This window comes from Apis laboriosa, unplaced genomic scaffold, assembly GCF_014066325.1.
Source record: "Apis laboriosa isolate Shangri-la unplaced genomic scaffold, ASM1406632v1 scaffold74_cov149, whole genome shotgun sequence".
Taxonomy (NCBI): domain Eukaryota; kingdom Metazoa; phylum Arthropoda; class Insecta; order Hymenoptera; family Apidae; genus Apis; species Apis laboriosa.
In genome coordinates, this window is record NW_025224330.1 from 632,888 (window position 1) to 651,469 (window position 18,582).

Consider the following 18,582-nt stretch of genomic DNA (forward strand, 5'->3'; position numbering starts at 1 on the left):
TGTCTTCAAAATGACTTCTCGCATTAAGAGTTGCTGTAGACTTCTTTCAATTTCGATTGAATAATTTATCCTTCATAGTAAATGTTTATAATTTTATAAAAAAGCCAATTGCTGTAAAGAAAGAACATATATTTTTTTTACAATTAATTATACATTATATATAATTATATATATAATATATATATATAATATAATATATAATATATATTATATATATATAATATATAATTATATATTACGCAAATTGAATAATAATTGTTTATAGCATTTTAATATTATAAGGATTCTAATTGAAGTGTTATATAACACTTTAATTTTCGCGCGGTTTAAATCAATAAGAAACCATATTGTTTTAACCATATTGTTAACCAATTAGAACGTCGCTAGAGTCTAGCGATAGACGAATAGCAAATATGGCGTCAGTCTATTGTCGAAAATCGCGGTGAAGTACGTTACGCCGAAATATACGTGCATAATTACATGAAATTGATATTAAAATATAATTTATATATTTCCAGTGCAATTATTTTATTAATGTGTGTGTGTTTAATCATTTATTAAGTAGAAATATACCAAAATTAAATAGTTTTTAAACTCTTTTACGTTTCACGTTGCTCTTCAATTTGATGTATATAGCTACAGGTAATTTATATATAAGTTGTGTGTCCAAATTTAATTCAATTGCTATTTTATTTTAATATTTTTTTAATTTTATACATTTGTTTTACGGTTTTAATTTTTATTTGTACAAATTATCGTTTGATCGTTCGAATGACTTCGAAGATGTAATAGGTTATGCATGGTTATGCATATTATGCATGATAATTAAAAGATAATTTATAATTTTCGTAAAAATATCGTAAGATTTTATTTATTTTATAAATAAATAAAATAATAAAAAAATGTAATTATAAATTCGGTGATAATTATATACGGAAAAGAATAGATTTTTATAATCTTTTATTTTAAATATATTACTACACGTATTTTCTATTGCGTTTGTTCTATTCGAATGTTTCGAACGTATTCTGTATTTGTTTTGATGACACACTCGAGTCTGATAATATTTCTTAGAATAATTCTTACTAAGAAATTGGAAATTCGTGTTTATATACATTCGACGTGTTACGATTGTATCGTCGATAAATTTTGTTTTGAATTTGTAATTGCTAAGGTGAAATCGTGCGAGGCGTCACTTTATCGTTGGAAGTCGTGGCGTACGGACTGCTTTCGGTATACGAGTAGTAACTTATTGCGTATTACGTTATTTTCATTTATAGATATTTTTGTACTTTTTTTTTATATATTATTATTTAATTAATACGCGTTTATTCAATAATTAGTCGAATATATTATAATATATTATAATTTTTTTTCATTGATTTATTTTAGGTTATTTTAGGTTAGAATTGTTGGTAGTTCGTATCATGAATTTCTAAAATGAAATTTTTGCGTAATTATTTTTTGTTTTAACACATTCGGTTTTAATTTTATGTATATTTAAATATATTTTATATATTTATTTGATTACTTTTTGTGGAAATTAATAGCTATTTAATAAAATAACTTTTGAATATGGACGCTACAACGGTCAATCAGATAATTTACTTTTAAAAATTTTTGTGATCGCGTGCAATGCGATTAATAGAGTCAGTGTTTGCTTCGTAACAGTATTTTTAACGTTTTTAGTGTATAATTGTTCTAGTTAAAATTAATTACATGTTTTTCGTAAAATTCGAGTCAGTATTCGTCGATTAGATATAACAATTGTGTCGATAGTTTTTTATTTTTTCTTAAATATTTGTTTTCGGTATATATTAGAATCAGTGTTTCAAGAAAATCAAGCGATCATCTGTTCGAAAAGGTAATTATCTTTTACGCTAGTATGCTATTTTTTAGTTATTCTTATATCAAAATTATTAGATTTTCAATTTTTTATATTTAAGTTTTTATATTAGAGTTATAATTTTTATTATTATTAATAGAATTTCAAATTTAAAAAAGAAATTTTAATTTAATATTGTTAAATTATAATGTTCCATGTTTTGTTATAAATATTTTCCAGTCTCTTCTGCGATTACATCTTGATTTCTTCTAGACCATAGCAGCATGATGATGTCCTTGGCACCTAATGGTGAGTCATACATATGTTTTTATTCTTCCAGTCATTCAATGATATAAGATGGAAAAGCCGAATCGATTTAGATGACTGGTTGTAACATATAGAACATAATGACTCGTAAAGAATATAAAGATAGATATTTCTTATACCTATGAATATTTTTATTAAATCTTTTCTTGCACATAAAATTTCTAATTAAATATTAACAAAAATTCCCTTTCATATTTCATTTCTTGTTTCACAGTAAATTATGATTTGAAATATAAAAATAGTAAAATGGTATTAAATTTTATGCGCAAGAAACCAGATAAATTTCAAAATCAAATCGATGAATCTTAAATACTATTTTTTTTTTATTTTTTTCAAAAACATGCTTTAATCAAACCGCTTAATGATTATTTCTATCAATATTTGCAATATTGCGATTATTTCATTTCGCATTTACTCTTATTATCGATATTTTTTTTTTTAATAAACGTGAATAAATTTCCCCCGTTCATTATAAATCAAAAATCGAGAATGAGAATTAAAGGGAGGGAGGGGAAGCGTAGGAAGGAAACGAAAAAACGCAGAACCGATACGGTTTCGAGCGGATCGCAGCCACTCGATGCGATACACGTTAGGAAGCAATGATTGCCGCTACTGCGAATCACCGCGGCTGCCATTGTCACGTTCTAGAGTCCTTTAACATCCTCTTCAGAGCGGAAGGGTGCTTGGCATTATGTGTAGGCAGCCGCGTCGAGTGCACTCGAGGATTCGTTTGCTCGGAAAAAATTCATTTGCGGCCGTGGCCCCCCCTCTCGTCCGCGCTTCCGCCCTCGACTCCCAACCCTCCACAAGTTTTCAAGCTTCGAACTCGTCAAGTTCGAGCACTCCCGCCTAAATGCGGCTCAGCGATGTCGGCTGATGTGCTTGAAATATTAATAAAAAAAAAGAGAGAGAGAGAGAGAGAGAGACAGATAGATAGAGTAACGAACAACTCGCCGCGAAAATACGTCTTGTCTGTAGGGAAATGTAAGGAATTTCTTTAATTGTTTTTAAAATAAATCGTTGATTCGTGTCTCGTCGTTTATTACGCAAACTTTTTCATTCGACGTTAATTTTGGACTTTGCGTTAATTTTGAATTTTTTACAAAAATTTCTTTTTTCCTCTCGCTTCCCTTGGCTTGGGTTTTTTTTTATATTACACGTTTTTGTTTGCGTTATATATAAAAAGGAACACCAGAATTTCGATAAAAATCACGATCTTCGTTTTCCTCTTATTCGCGAAAATAAAATTGTTATTACAAAACGGATAACGTAATAACCGTTTTTTAACCGAAATTTTTGTAAATGAAAAATAATAAAAATAATCACGTTTTTTATTAAGAATATTTTTATTTCTCCCTTCTCGAGAAGAAATTGTTTGAAAAATACGTAACTACGTAAAGTTGGGTGAAAAAGTTTGTAGTTTGTACGTAGGGAAAAATATTCGTTCGAAAAGAAGATCTTATCGACCGTAGCATCCCCCAAAGGCTTATAAGCGTTCTCGAAAAGAACTTTTCAAAGAGTTAAAACGCCTAATAGTTTGCTTGCCGGCATGCATATTTGAACCCACCCCCCCTGCCTCGGCCAAGGTAGAATAAATCTCGTCGTTCCTATAATTGAGAAACTTTTCCTCCCAACGATTAGGTACAAGTTCCTTCATCTGTTATTCAGTTTATACCCGGCGCATGGATTACATCGTAGACTGTAGATAGCGGATATACTTGGCAGACATAACACGTAAGCAAAGGCGTGTACAAGAGAGAAAGGGGCGAGCAGTTTCTCCAGAGGAGGTTCGCTTAATTAGAATTTAGTTAGACGAGAGGGTGGTTCTCGTTCCTCTCTCGCCCTATCTTTCCCCTCTTCGTCTCTGTTGGCGCCGCGTTAACTGTACAAGATTATTCCCAGATAAACTAATTAGGTATCTTAAATCTGTGTAGATCCGTGTACAGTCCGACCAGGCATCGACGCGTTTTGCACGGAACAGAAATCCCGTGATCTCTCGTGATCACGGATCCGATCCAGACGATTCTTTATCGTCTCTTTACGCTCTTTACGCTCTTTCGACCCTTTTCCAAGGATAGATAACACGGGGCAATTAGCACGAAAACCGGTTCATTACGACTAATTATATCCTCGACGTTCGTCATAATTGGAGATCGTCGTCGAAATGAAAAGGAGAGGATCGAGATGGGCGAAGGGGAGGGGGCTAAAAAAAAAAAAAGAAAAGAAAAAAGAGGAAATATCGAGAAGAAAGAGGAAGAGAGGGGAGAAAAATGTTGAAAAAAAAAACGAGAAATAAGAAAAAAGAGGAGGGGCAAAGATGAAACGGATAAAAACACGAGAGAAGGAGAAGACCTCTTCGTGCATTCCGGTCGCGATTGGATCTTGGAACCGATTCGGCTCCCTTTCTCGCGGCGCCACTCGTTTCAATTAGGTTAACGGTAATAAAAGAAGAAGCCGTCTCTCTTTCCACGTCTCTGTCTCCACAGTGTCTCCTTGGTGCGGGCCGCGCGTCGAGATCCAAAAGGGGTGCAAAAATTTATCTCTCCTTCCCTAATTTCTTTAATTAGTGCGCGGAAGTCGTGGCAGCCACGGTAAGATACGGCGGTATCTAACCGAGCGAAACGTTTTCAACCCTCGAGACGAGAGCAAAGCCACCCTCGAGCCTTTCTCGCGATCCACCTCTAGCCCCACCCTTGCCTTGCCTCGCCTCGACGTTCATACCACCTTCAGCCCTCCTTTCTCGCGTCTCCTCTCTCTCTCTCTCTCTCTCCTTCTCTCCTCGCCCCCCGACGGCTCTACCTCTTCCTGCCACCAGTTTCCCCCTCCTTCCACTTCGCTCCCCTACGTCGTCGATCCGGTTTCTCGACACCTCATCCCCTCCTCGCCGCTCGACGTGACTGGAGGTATCAATCTCACCCCCGTTCTCGACCCCTGGAAACGCCGTGTTGCCACTTCATTACCTCGTGCACCATAGTGGCAAAGTGAGGGCTGGGAGGGCGAGGGAGAGGTACAGTCTAGCTGGAAAATAAATCACATCGACCGCGGTTGAATCTCGGCTCTCTTCTCTTCTCTTTCCTCCCCTTCCCTCTCTCTCTCGCTCTCTCTATATATATATACGTTTCTTTCCTCGTTCTTTTTCTTTTCGTTTCACGGAATCCTGCCTCGATTCGCCTCGATTCGATGCATTTACGGGGAGACAATCGAGCGGCGTGGCGAGGACGAGGAATCCTGATACGGACGGTGAATTATTCAGAAGAATTTTCGTTCGATATGGTATCGGCCGATCGGAATGTCGCGCACGACGACGGATACCCGTCGCGATAAAACACGCGCTAGCCGCCAGCTATTGTAAAAGTAAATAGGAAACGGACGAACGAGGCGGCCGGAAGTTGCATACAACCGACCGAACGCTCGGAATTTCGTGGCAAAATATCGCCTCCGTATTGTGCTTGTTTTCGCGATTTTCTTCTCGAATACGACTCGAAAAAAGAATCTACGTCTTTTTACGTCTCGACGCGAGATAATACTTTTATCTCCTCTTCCCAAAAATCATCCCTCTCTTTTCTTCCTCTTTTCTTCCTCTTTTCTTCCTCTTTTCTTCCTTATTCCTTCTTTTTTCTCTCTCTCTCTCTTTCTCTCTCGTTCCTTTTCATCAAATATCCCCGCGTTTTATTGCGTTCCCCGTGAACGTTCATTAACGAGAGCCTTTTACGTTCGACGAGCTCGTTTTTCCGCCGTTATCGACGCGACAAGCGTTGGTTGGAATCCACTCGAATCGATCGAATTAATTCAGTCGGCCGATTTCAATTTAATGCGAACGCGGGCGCGCGATCTCGTAAAATTTAAGGACACGGCTCGAAACGGGTGAATTAGTCAATATTGTCGGCGGGCATGGGTATGGATCGTTCCTATCGGAAGAGGCGGCGCAATAATACACTCTCGAAGCGGTATACGCGCCGATAAACGCGGATTCGAGTAATAAAAAGAAGAAAGGGGGAGGAGCGTTAGGGAAAATATGTAGACACACGCGTGCACGAACCGAGAGACGTCGTTAAATCGTCGTTCGAGGCGATCCGTCGGCCAGGTTTATCGAGTTCCGCCCTATATACTCGATTTCCTCTCGTATCCTTTCGTATTTTTCTTTTTCTTTTTTTTTTTTTTCTCACCCCTTCCCCTTCGATGCACCGAATCAACGAGGCAAATTATTGTCTAAAAAAAGCTCGATTTCTATCCGATCGAAACGGAATAATCTCGAAAATTTTCCGACTTTTCCTTCGTTTCGATCCACCGTATACGGATAATCCTTTCGAATCGAATGAATAATCGTTCACGAGATAAACTATAACGAATAAATTTTTCCAAGGATAATCGAATAAAATTATACACCGTTTCGCACGGTATCAAATATTTTTTGTTTACCGCAAGAATGTATTTCTTAAAACAGTATCCTTTCGCCACATCGATTAATTATATACAAGGAGAAAAATGATCATCATCCTTTACCGTTCGAAGAGACGAGAATAATCTTCCAAATTTTCCAAATCATCGTCGCGCCACAAAATCCTCAAAAGATCGAGGCTCTCGGATCGAGAGGAATTATACACCCTTCTCCCAACCAGTTCCCACTTTACTTTTTAATTAAAGTCTCCGGTTTATTATTATAACCGGACCCACCCACCAGAAGCGACGCCGGCACGGATCAACAACGACCCATTGCCTAATATACCCCTTCCTTCCCCCCTCTCCCTTCCCTTCCCTTCCCTTCCTTTCCTGTCCAGGAAAGTAATTTACCGTTAATTATCATTCGTGCTCGCGCCGTTTTCCGTGAGGGGACGATTCTTCGCTCCTTCCCCCTCCCCTCCCCTCCCCCCCCTTTTTCGCATCGCCGCGTATTCTCTTTCGCCTTCGAAAAGAGGGGGAGGGTTATGCCTGCCGTGGAAATTAACGAGTCGAGGCACGAACGGCGGAAGCTCGAAAGCTTGTCCCGCTTGTCGAAGCCCTCGGCTCGTTCGAATCGGCGGGAGGGGCGCCAATCGTCGGGCAATTTGTCGCGCTGCGGCCATTTCCGCTTTTCGGATGGGGGAGGGGGTTGCCACCCCTCCGTGTATGGGTCGGATATACGCACATCTCCGCTGCGGAGGGAAGGAGCGTGTAGAGGGGGGGGGGGGGAGGGTGCAATAAAATTCAGGGGATCGCGTTGCGTTGGGTTGGGTTGGGTTGGGTTGGGTTGGGTGGGTGGGTGGCGACTCGAGAGTACTACGTGCTCGAGGGTGCGCATCGACCCCGGCTCGCGTTGTAATGTTTACATTTGATATTAATTTCCCCGATGTTTGCCGAATCGTTCGAAACGCCCGATTCGTTGCGTTATTTTAATTAATTATTTTAATGGATCGCGCCGTTAATGAGGGGCCACGTATATGTGTACGTTTTATATAACAGGTTTCAGTTTTTGCGTGATTCTTTTAAATTGATTTTTCGTAACCTCCTGGTATCGGGCTGAACGTGCTGCCCGCGGATTCGTTGCCTTGGAATTAGATTACGTTCGTGTGTATATATATATATATATTGTTAGGTTTGTGTAATAGAATTTTAACGAAACGAAATAACAAACGGAGAGATGTTTGGATTAGAACGCAAACGTTACAAATCGGTAGAGATTTTTAGAACTTTAAACTTCAAATACATACCTTATCGGATCGGGGAAATTGTGATTATAAGATTACTTTGTAAAAATAATTACGATTACTTTCGATTAGTTTCGCGGGGAAGCAATGTCTCGAAAGTTTCGAAACGCCATCTGTTGACTGGAAAACAATAAATAAAATATACGGGTTTAGCTGAATGAATATATTTGATTATACGTGATTGCGCGTATCTGTTTATAAAACATTTGAAATACGTGTATCGAAGAGAAAGAAATAGCTATGAAATAGTAATGTTGCTGACAACATTCAATAATGAAATCATATATATAAAATTTCAGTGAACTTTAAATTCTATAACACCATCGATTTTACATAACCTGACACTTTTTCGATGCCAATATACATCTACGCCCGTCCATCTCCCCCCCTCGAGAAACACTTGCGTCCAATTGCTCCTCTCTTCGCTAAGGAGAGCATAGGAAGAGAAGGGGAAGGCAAGGGGGAATAGAAAAGAGCAAACGCGACGAGGGAGCAGTTTCAGCGTAAAGTACAAAATAGAAAGTGAATCTCCATCCCTTGGACGTCCCCTGCCAGCCAGAAGAGAGGGATGGAGGGAGGAAGAAACCCCTTGAAAATCAAATGTATAGCGCGACCAGTTCACGTATCCATTACCTTCCTCGGTCCCCCTCCCCAGCATCCGCAAACACGTGGCCCTTTTCCACTCCCCCTGATACACCCTTGGCGCGCGCTCCCCTCGGCGGATCCCTTACCCCCCGCGGCAGCCAATCGCATTAAATGGAACGAGAGGGGTGGTGGTCGTCGAGTCATGTTTTCTTAATTCCATAGTGACGCCACGTAAAGCCTTAGGCGCATCAGGCACACCGTGCACTTTCCGCGATCGAAATCGCGCCTCGCGTGTTCCAATGAATTTTTAATTCCTATCTTTATCGGCGGGTCGGCTTTAGAGAATGAGAGAAAGAGAGGGAGGGAGGGTATCGGCCGCCTATCGTGGATCATCATCCTTGAGCTCGTATATACCCGAGCCCAGGTAGTTTGAATTTTTCTTTTTTTTTTTTTCTCCCCCTCGAGGCGTCGATCCGCCTCGCGACTTTGGATCTCGTTTGGGATTTGCGACGGGCTTGTTGCAACGTGTATCATAATAAATTTTTCCTAGAGTTAAAGTGGTTTTTGGTGGACATTTTTGATGGATACGTGGCTTTTTCTGAAATTGAGAATTAATTTTATTCGGATCAATTTTTCGAAATGTGAATATTACAAATTTAAATTTGATTTCTTTTTATTATCCGATTTTTATAAAATAGTTTCGAACAGTTTTATCGTATTATATTATATTATTCGATTTGCTTTAATTTAAAACGAACACATCGATCTGCAAAATTAATGTCCCTCGATCGAGAGGAAAGAAAAAGAAGGAGAAGTCGTAAAGATTTAAAACGAAACTTGCACGCGAAAAGCATCGGCGACTCGATACCCCATCTTCTTCTCGCCCCGTCCCGTTCGAGGGTGGATCTTGGAAACGAGGGCGAAGTTCATTATCCACTGTCGAGGGGGAGAAGGGGGTGAAGGAGAGAACCAGTGATCCTTGCCACGAAGGCGGCCAGCTTGACAGTAATTAATAATCGTCGCGCGACGTGGTTGGTTTGCTGGTTGGCTGGTTGGCTGACTGTCGGTGTTCACGGAGGTTAAATTCCGGGGGTTAGAGGGTGAGGTGGAGAAGTAAGGTGGCGGTCGAGAGCCGCGCTAGTTGCGCAGAGAGAGGTGGAGGGAGCGAGCGAGCGTAGCACTAGTGGGAGGGGAGGTAGGGGTTAGAACAAGGGGTTCTAGAGAGTGGGGGGAGGGATGAGCCTGATGAGGCTGTTGATACAATCACGCGGGCGCAGCCGGGGAGAATGAGAGAGAGAGAGAGAGAGAGAGAGTTGAAGCGTTGCTCTGCTCTCTCCTCTCGTAGCAACGAGAAACCGTAAGCGTGGAAGCCGAGTAGGGTTGGCGCGGTGGCCTATTACCAACCCTTGCCAACATCCGGCAAGCCGACATTACCACCCCCGTCCAAGCCCGCGCCTGAGCGCGGCGTTAACTGTGTGTATGTTCAACACGCGATCTCGTGTCACTCCCTACTCCCATAGACTTGCACACGTGCACATATATATATACAAGCACGTACACGCATGAAGGAGAAAGAGGGATGGCGAATGCGAACGGGGAAAGAGGAAGAGAAAGAGAGAGAGAGAGAGAGATGTATACACGTGGAATGGGATAACAGACGAGGCACAGACGGAAATGCACAGAGGGGATGAGCGAGTGGTGTGGTATACAGTGGCAGGCCGCGTCGGTACTCTCTCTCTTTCTCTCTCTCTCTGGCGCGCGCGAGATACCGGATCACCCATCCCCTCCTACCTCCGCGCGCGTAGAACTCGAACATGCTGTCACAGAGGCGTCGAGCACCTGTTTCCTCGAAATTGACACGTTGCCATCCCACGGCCGACACGCCCACCATCGACGTCCACGTCAACCGAGTGAATCGCGATCATCCCCTGTCGGCGATCCATCCTGCCTCGTCGTCGTCCTCGTTGTCCTGCCCGTTGTTGTTGTCGTCGACCTCGTCGTCGTCATTGCCCGTCCGCGCCCGTCCGTCCTTTGATCGCGTCCGTCGGTTACAGCGCGGTTTCCGCTGTCGTGTTATGAGCTTTCGAACGGTAAACAAAAATTCCGTCACCCCCCCCCCCTCCCCCCTTATCCCGTGTCGTTTGCTATCTTCGTTCCTCTTTTTATTTTCCTTTCCTCCATCTCCCTCTACTCCCTCCACTTTTTCATCATCAATTTTATTCCCCTTCCCGGAAAAATATATATTTTAGAAAAAAACGTATGTATTTTCCTTCTTTTTCATCGTTCCGTCTTCGGGCTACTGTTTTTTTCCCGGCCAAGCGGAACCAGGGAGGAGGGAGGAGAGAGAGAGAGAGAGAGAGAGAGAGAGAGAGAGAGAGAGAGAGAGAGAGAGAGGATTTCACAGGTGGAAGGGAAGATAGGATCGTTAACGACACCGCGCGATACAACGATAAGTCCCTCCCCCCGTCCCTATGCAAATGGTCGTAATTACAAGCGACGAGCGGGCTGCTCGGTTATCATTTTAACGTTTAATTGCTCGATCCCGCGCGACAAATAAATACGTGTATGCCACGGTGGAACGCGTTGGTTGGTGGTGGTCGCTTCGGTAATTATCGTGATCCGAGGTCCTCTGTTTATCGCGGCACGGAGCTTCTTCGAAAATGAATTTCCGGACGGTGTTGCTGTGCACGGCCATTAATTTGGACGTGGCGGGATTCGAGCCTACGAACGTTCGTTCCTACGGACGCGCAATAATTATGCAAATAGACGACGGAACGGCCGCGCGATTGTTTCGTCTGATTCGAGCGAGGGGGAGGGGGGCGAGGGCCTCGAATAAGCCCGTGGAGAACACCGGTTTAATAATTTATTTCGTTTCTCGCGGCACAGAGAGAGAGAGAGAGAGAGAGAGAGAGAGAGAGAGATAACCGCGTCTTTTCGCGGCGCGTGCGCCCCTCCGTCCACGTTTGATAAATTCTCGTTAAATAATGCGACCATCCGATCGCGAGTAATTTAATTTGCGAGATAATATCCTCGCATTAACGAGGCCGTCAAAGCGGAAACAGTCGGAGATCCGGGGCTGGCATTTTCGACGCGTCGAGCGGAAAGAAAGAGAGAGAGAGAGAGAGGGAGAGGAAGGGAGAGAGGGAGAGAATCAAGCCCATCCCGGTCACGTTCCGTCATAGTCATCGCCGAACGACGGTTCGTGTCCCCCTCGTCACGAAAGCGATAGAAGTTGGAAAAACGGGCTCGCTAGAGGGAGAGGGAGGTGAAGAGAGGGGGGGGTTAACGATCGTGTTGAGGTCAGTCGATAAAAATAAAGCGTGTCGCCCCGCGCTCTCTAAAATTAACGACGTGTGGACGTGGAATATGCCAACGGGGCTATGAAACTTTTATGGGGGAGTAAACCTGGATATTCGAAGCTTTCTCTCTCTCTTTCTTTCTCTCTTTCTCTCTCCCCCTCGAGTCGAGTGTGCCGTGCGGATCGCCAAGCTACTAGGAGCTTGGGATGGTATGGGATGGGAAATCGCGAAACCAACGAGCATCGCGAGACTTCTCGTTTTCAAGTCTTTTTCTTCTCCTCCCTGTCCTCTCCCCCTCTGTTCTGTCACGATATCCCCGGGAATTGATGCGACCTTCGAGAAACAAGGGGTTTGTCTTATCGATCTTTCGTAAGAATTCTTTATCGTTTAATGCGGTTGTAAGAATTTTTCGAGATGTGTCTTCTTCCACTTTTTTTTTCTTTTTCCCACGTTTTTTCGTTTCGTTCGTAATAACGGTAATGGAAATTGTAAGAGGAATAATCGATAAATCGATTTTTATTCGTTTTCTATTTTTTTTTTTTTTGTATCTGTCGATAGTCGGATAATAGGTAAAGGGGAATGATATGAATTGGAAATGGAAAGACGAAGAGAGGGAAAATTGGAATGGTGAAAGAGATAATAATTTTAATCCTATGTAATTATATATTTTGTTTCTTTTTTTTTTATTAAAATGGGATTTTTTTGAATTCCATACGATTGTTATTTCTATAAAAATTTTAAAGAAATTCACTAGATGTGTGCTTTCATCTACGTTGTTGTACATTAACGGTAATTAATGTTTCATCAATTCGGCCAACGAATTCAACTTTGACATCGCCCTCCTGTAAAAATTAGGAAATACGTTCGACAATGTTCGAAGCGTTAAAATTTCGAATATCATGCTTACCGTGGAATGATTTGTCATCGTTGCAGATCGCAATCAGGTGGAGCAAACGAAGAGGGTAAATTCAATAGGGGTTAGGTTATTTGTACTTGCTCCCCTTGCGGCTGCTGAACAGATGTAGTTACCGTCGCATGTAATCATGCAGGTTTTCTGCATGGCTTGTCGCGAACTCGTGAGAGATTAGTGGAAATCTCTGGTGAAAAAATTGAATCGACGTTTGAAGGCAGGTATACAACGATGGCCGATATATACGAGAACGTATAACGAGAAGATTAATACCAATTATCGTTGCGATTAGATTCGGTGGAATAGAATCTAGAGTGTAGATTGTTACGATCAAAATTAAGTCAATTTCAAGGGAATTATTCGGGAATTAATCGATATCGCCAAATTCTAATTATACATTAATGATAATTGCTGAAATAAAAGATTTCGTTCAATGGAGAGCAATAGGATTTTATGGGCAATTTCTTTTCTCAACGTATGAATTTTTGACGAGACGATAAATGCTTTATATGCATACGATCGCGTCAGGGATAATCTCTGTTTTCACAATCGTGTCATTATTTTGATTCTTGTCACATATAAACGAGGCGTTCAATTTTTTTCTATTTCTATTCCAATTCAATTTATTCCCCTTTCTACGTTTTTCGATAAATTTAATTTAGAAGATCTCTTCATAAAAAGAAGCTTTTATTTTTTTTTTTTTTAAATTCATGGGATCACTAATTCGTTTTAATTTTTAAATTTGTTTAAAAATTCTCATATTTCTTTTTTTTTTTTCAATGACTATATCAAGAAGGAAAATGGATCGCGCGACAAAATTTTTTATTTCAATGTATTGCGAAACATTAAAATTCTATGTATATATATATATTCATAAAAAATTTGAAAATTTATAACAATACGAGTATCTTCCCTTGCGGTTTATTTCTGAAATTCTAATTCCGTTAGATTTCCGTAGCTTATTACCTATTTAATCTTTCGCAATAATTTTAAAAATTTCGACTTTTTCTTACAAATTACACGCCGTAATTCGAATCGAGGAAACGAAAGCAATCGGTTTATCATCGGTTTCGTGTTTTTCCTATATCGTTCTACGATCTATCCTCACGCAATCCCCGACAAGAAAACAAACCTCGCGATTACGAAACGTCTCTCGATATTCCCGACACATGACCAAGAACCATCTTCCTCGAATCTCTCCTTCGCAATCCGATTTTCTCCAATATAACCCGGATTTCCATCGTGAAACGAGTTGGACGATTCGAGAGATCCCTGTGACCGCGATCAATCGACCGAACGGAAGACGAACGAAATTTCGTGAAGACGTAGATACGTAACGAGATACAAGATCTCCCACACTTTTTTCAAATATCTCAATAGGATAATCTTCAATCTAAAAATCTGAGAAAACTTTTTTTCATTTATCTCGCCTTTATAATTAATACAGAATTCCTTTCTGAATCGCAGAAAATCACGTGGCGTTAAAAGCGGAAAATAAATAACGAGTGTTGTTATATTATTTGTATTATCAAGACAATAATAATATCATGGGGCATCCTTCATCTCCTCCATCAACACGATGATGGAACATTTTCTTAATCCCCAATTCCAAGAGGAAAAGAGTCGAAACACGAGTCGAACTTCAACTACCCCCTCGTAAATTTCGAATTTTCCACCACGTCGAATTATTATCCCGTTATCGGGATCGAGGTGGCACGTGTTTCGCGCGAGAGGCGAAACCGCGGTCGTAAAACGGCTGTAAAGCCTCCCCCTCCCCCTCCCCCTCCCCCTCCTACGTACAAGGCTTTTCACGGGTATCAATCCTCGCGGAGGATGATGCTCCTCTCGAAGCTCGGAGCGGAAACGGGTAGTAGGATGCCGTTGGGACGCGCGGTCTGGGCCGGCGAACGCGATAAATCAATCCGGCAGACCATAATCAACGTCGCCGGTGGGTTTGCTTTAATCGTTGATACACGATTGTTCGATATTCTCGTCTCTCTTTCCCCTTCCATCCTCTGTCCTCGTCTCTCTCTCTCTCTCTCTCTCTCTCTCTCTCTCTCTCTCTTTCTCTCTCGCTGTTGCCCCCGTCTCGTTTCAACAGCGCGATGATTTTCTCTCGTTCCCTCCCTCGTCGTTTTTCTCGCTCGCAGCTCGAGAATTGTATAGGGCGAATTTGCATGACACGCACGCGAGAATGCGAAGCGAGCGGCGCCACTGATTGAGAATTAACATAACTGCAACAATTATTGGCAAATTGGTATAACTCGTTTGCGGACCGTGCAACGTATGCGGACGATCGTGCGCGCCTCTTCGGTCCGTCCGCGTCATGTACAACGCGTTTCAGACGCGACGTTAATTGGGAACGAAGTGAACGGAGTAAGTCGGTTTTGGATTGGATTTTAATGCTTTTTCTTTTGATAACGTTAGAGAAAGGTATTGAATTCTTCTAGGATAGATTTATTTGCGACACGTATTTTTCTTTTTTCCATTAAGATGTTTGATAAACAAATTTGAAAACCTATCGAGTTTTAATGGAATTAATTTAATATCTCTCCTCGAGCGACGATAATTTTAAGAGAAAGCCATCTGGATCACGCTAGTCCGTAATCCCGACCCGTTTGAAGATTTGAAAATCAAATTTACTCGATGTCATTCGAGTTCTCAAGATAAAGGAAGCTCCTAAAATTAAAAAGCATAAAACGAAAGATAGCATATACAGCCAATTTAAACTCGTACCATGCGTTTTATATATCCGACAAATCCGTATCGTTGGCAACGTGACTATTTCCATTCGACAGTGTACCGATCTTCGTATCGATCGCGATAATTTGGGATTCTGGATCCTTCGTTTCCGTTCTTCCACCCTTTATACCCCGACTTTTGACGCGACCTATACAAACTCACGCACGGGGGGAGGGAGGGCGAGGGGTTGGCCGCAAACGATTATAGCCGACGCGGGCAGATCCTTGCGGGAGGCGCGCAAACTCGCGCACCGCGCGAAGCGGAAATGGAACATCGTCGACGAGCGGTCGGGCGGAAAGTGTTATCGACAGGGTTGGTTGGCTCGGCCTATCCGTGGGCCGGGGTCGAAAGGCGGGCGAGCCCCACGAGAGAAGGCCGAAGAAGAAGATGAAGATAAGATATATCGGTTGGAACTCGGGGCTCGCGTGCTCGTTCGAGCAGCGTTTCTTTCTTCCCTACGTGGGCCGTAGATTACCATCGGGGAGATACCGTAGTCGCGTGGGCGTGGAACGCGCGAAATTTTTACTCTCTCCCTCTCTCTCCCTCTCCCTCTCTGTCTCTCTCTCTCTCTCTCTCTCTCTCTCCCTCTCAGTCGGATGATCCGTCGACCCTATCCCCCTCGGGTGTCCGGCGGGCACGGTCGAGGCGAGGGCGGCAAACAACTTTCGATATCGGCGTAACGAAGTGAAATAAATCGCGACTACGGGAAGCAATAAAAATCGGGAAAGGGGGAGAGAGAGAGAGAGAGAGAGAGTCGTTCGATCGAGAGCACCGTTCGTGAACGGCCCCGTGATTTATCGCCAGGCGACGAAGAGGACGAATCGAGGGGGAGGGCGGGGGGGAGGGGGAAGGAAAGAGAGGGAAAGAAAAAAAAGAGCGACAGGGAAAGAGAAGCAGGGGTAGTAGTATCCGGGCTGTGAAGTAAGAGTCAGAGAAGGGAACGTCTGGAGGCGGTGAAAGAGAGAGAGAGAGAGAGAGAGAGAGATAGAGGGGGAGGGACGAGAAACGATCGAGAAAAGAGGATCACAAGTGGCGCGGAAGGGGGCGTTCGATTCGAAAGTAGAAACGTGGCGCGGCCACGTAAAGTAAAAGAGGCGAGGCGTTCTGAAAACTTAATTACCTGTGTAGGCTCTATCAATTAATTTTCCTCGATTTTCCTGCCCTTCCGCCCTCGTCGATCCGCTAACGCAGCTACCGCCGCCACCACCCTCCATGAGCCTCTACCCACCACCCCTTGTAATTCCGTCGGCATTATTCCCGGCACGTCTGCCGACGGTCGGGCAGCCACTCCCGTCTCCTTCTTCCTCCCCCACCCACCGTCATTTCTCCCTTCCTCTTCGATCTTCTTTCTCACCGCTACTTTCCTCCCCTCCTCCCGCCCCCATATTTTCCAACCCCCCCCCTAAAGGCGGGACCTTTGTTCCTCATTTACTTTTTATCACGACGGCACCAGCAACCTCGGCCATTCCGCAATCCCCCCCTCCAACCGGCCTCGTTTGCTCGCTCTTTCGCTCCTCTCCAAACCAACCTCCTCCCCTTCCTTTATTTTCTTTTCTCCCTTCTCTCTCTCTCTCTCTTTTCTTTCTTTCCTCTTTTTTCATCCCGCTTGCTCTTTTCTCTTCTTCCTCTTTTTTCTTTTTCTTTTTCTTTTTTTTTAATCTCACACCACTTCGTCGCCCCACTCACCCCCGATTCCGCTGTACCTTCTGATCTCGCTCCGACAGGCACACACCGTGTCTCTCCGCTTCTCTCTCTCTCCCTTCAAACGTGTTGCGTTGTACCCTCGTGCGTATAATCGTGTCGAAACAGCGGTCGTCGCGCGTATACGCCGCGAATATATATATATATATATATATATATATATACCGTGCGTTGTTCCTCGGCTTCATCACCATTCCGCCCGTCCTTTGCCGAGCCGACCTTTATTTCCCTGAAATCTCCCGGGATTTCAGAGATCGCGCCTCTTCCCCCGCCGCGAGAATACGAAGAATATTACGAGATTGCGTCGCGCGCTTCTTCCGCGACATCTCCTCTTTCCCCATCCTTTTTTCTCTCCCCCTCTCGACAAGATCCTCCTTCCAGAGAAGTAACAAGCGTAGCCATCCCTCCCGTGTATATTACAGGATGAAATTGTTGAGGGGGAGTGTTACACAAACGTCGAATCGGCGCGCTTATCGAAATTCCGCGAGGATAGGAGGAGGAATACTCTCCTTCTCTTCTTCCTCTTTCTCTTCCTCGGCTCGTATTTTTTGGACGGATAGAGGGTTTGTTTGTTGCACGTCTGTTTCTCCCTTTGTATAGGTTCTTTTTTTTTTTTTGTAATCGGGGATGCCACGCTGCACACGGTTTGATTTGAAGATGAATGTTATTGTCCGTTCCGTGGACGGAGAAATAGGGGAAGGAGGGGAGAGAGGGAGGGGGGGTTGTTGTATTTTTGTAGATCTCGGTAGATTTCCTTTGACAAGGCGTGAAATCCCCTTGGAGGGTTGGGTTTTTTTTTTTCCTTCTTTATTTCGGATCCGTTGGTGAAGTGGATGGATTAATGGAGCGGATATATATATATATATATGGGTGAAATTGATCTTTTGCAAGTTTTTCCTTTCAAGCGTGACGAGACGTTTGGAAAGGAGAACAATGAAATTCTGGTAGAGAGATATTGGGATCTATTTAACTTTTCGGTGGATTTATTATTGTAGAATATAAATGTCGATAATATTGGATAAATTTGGGGCAATTGTGAATATTTAACCGCGATTGCTCGAAAGTTTTGTTTTAAATATACATTGATTTAAGATACAATATTTTTGACATCCGAGTTTGTGTAAATAGTCGTTGATTATTTTTCTTCGTGACGATAATTTTCTCCTCGTGTGAATAGAGTCGCGATTTATTATCGTTGAGTATCAGTGAAAAAATTGCGTGGTAAGCGTTTTCCAAGTAGCGTCGATGTTCGTCCAAAGCAATTGAATTGTGATAGAACGGGATACGGAGAGATCCTCGTCAACGAGTCGCCAAATATTTCTATCGAAATAATTCACTCCTATAATTAATTCCTTTCGCTCTACCTTTATTTCTACCTTTATTTCTAAAATCTCAAGCTAGAAATATCCGAAACGTAGTTAACCATGTTTTAAATTCTCGGAAAGACAATTAAATAAAAAACGAAGTATTTCCAAAACGAATCGAATTATCTCGCATTTCCTTTCAAAA

General features: G+C 42.6%; 1 long non-coding RNA gene across 3 annotated transcripts in view; it reads left to right on the forward strand.

The window, feature by feature from the left end:
• Positions 1-1,052: 1,052 nt before the first annotated feature.
• Positions 1,053-18,582, forward strand: part of LOC122719317 — a 93,814-nt gene continuing 76,284 nt past the window's right edge. For all 3 annotated transcript variants that reach the window (XR_006347558.1, XR_006347559.1, XR_006347560.1), the window contains exons 1-2: positions 1,053-1,864; positions 2,066-2,134. This is a non-coding gene — a long non-coding RNA (uncharacterized LOC122719317). The remainder of the gene's footprint in view (positions 1,865-2,065; positions 2,135-18,582) is intronic.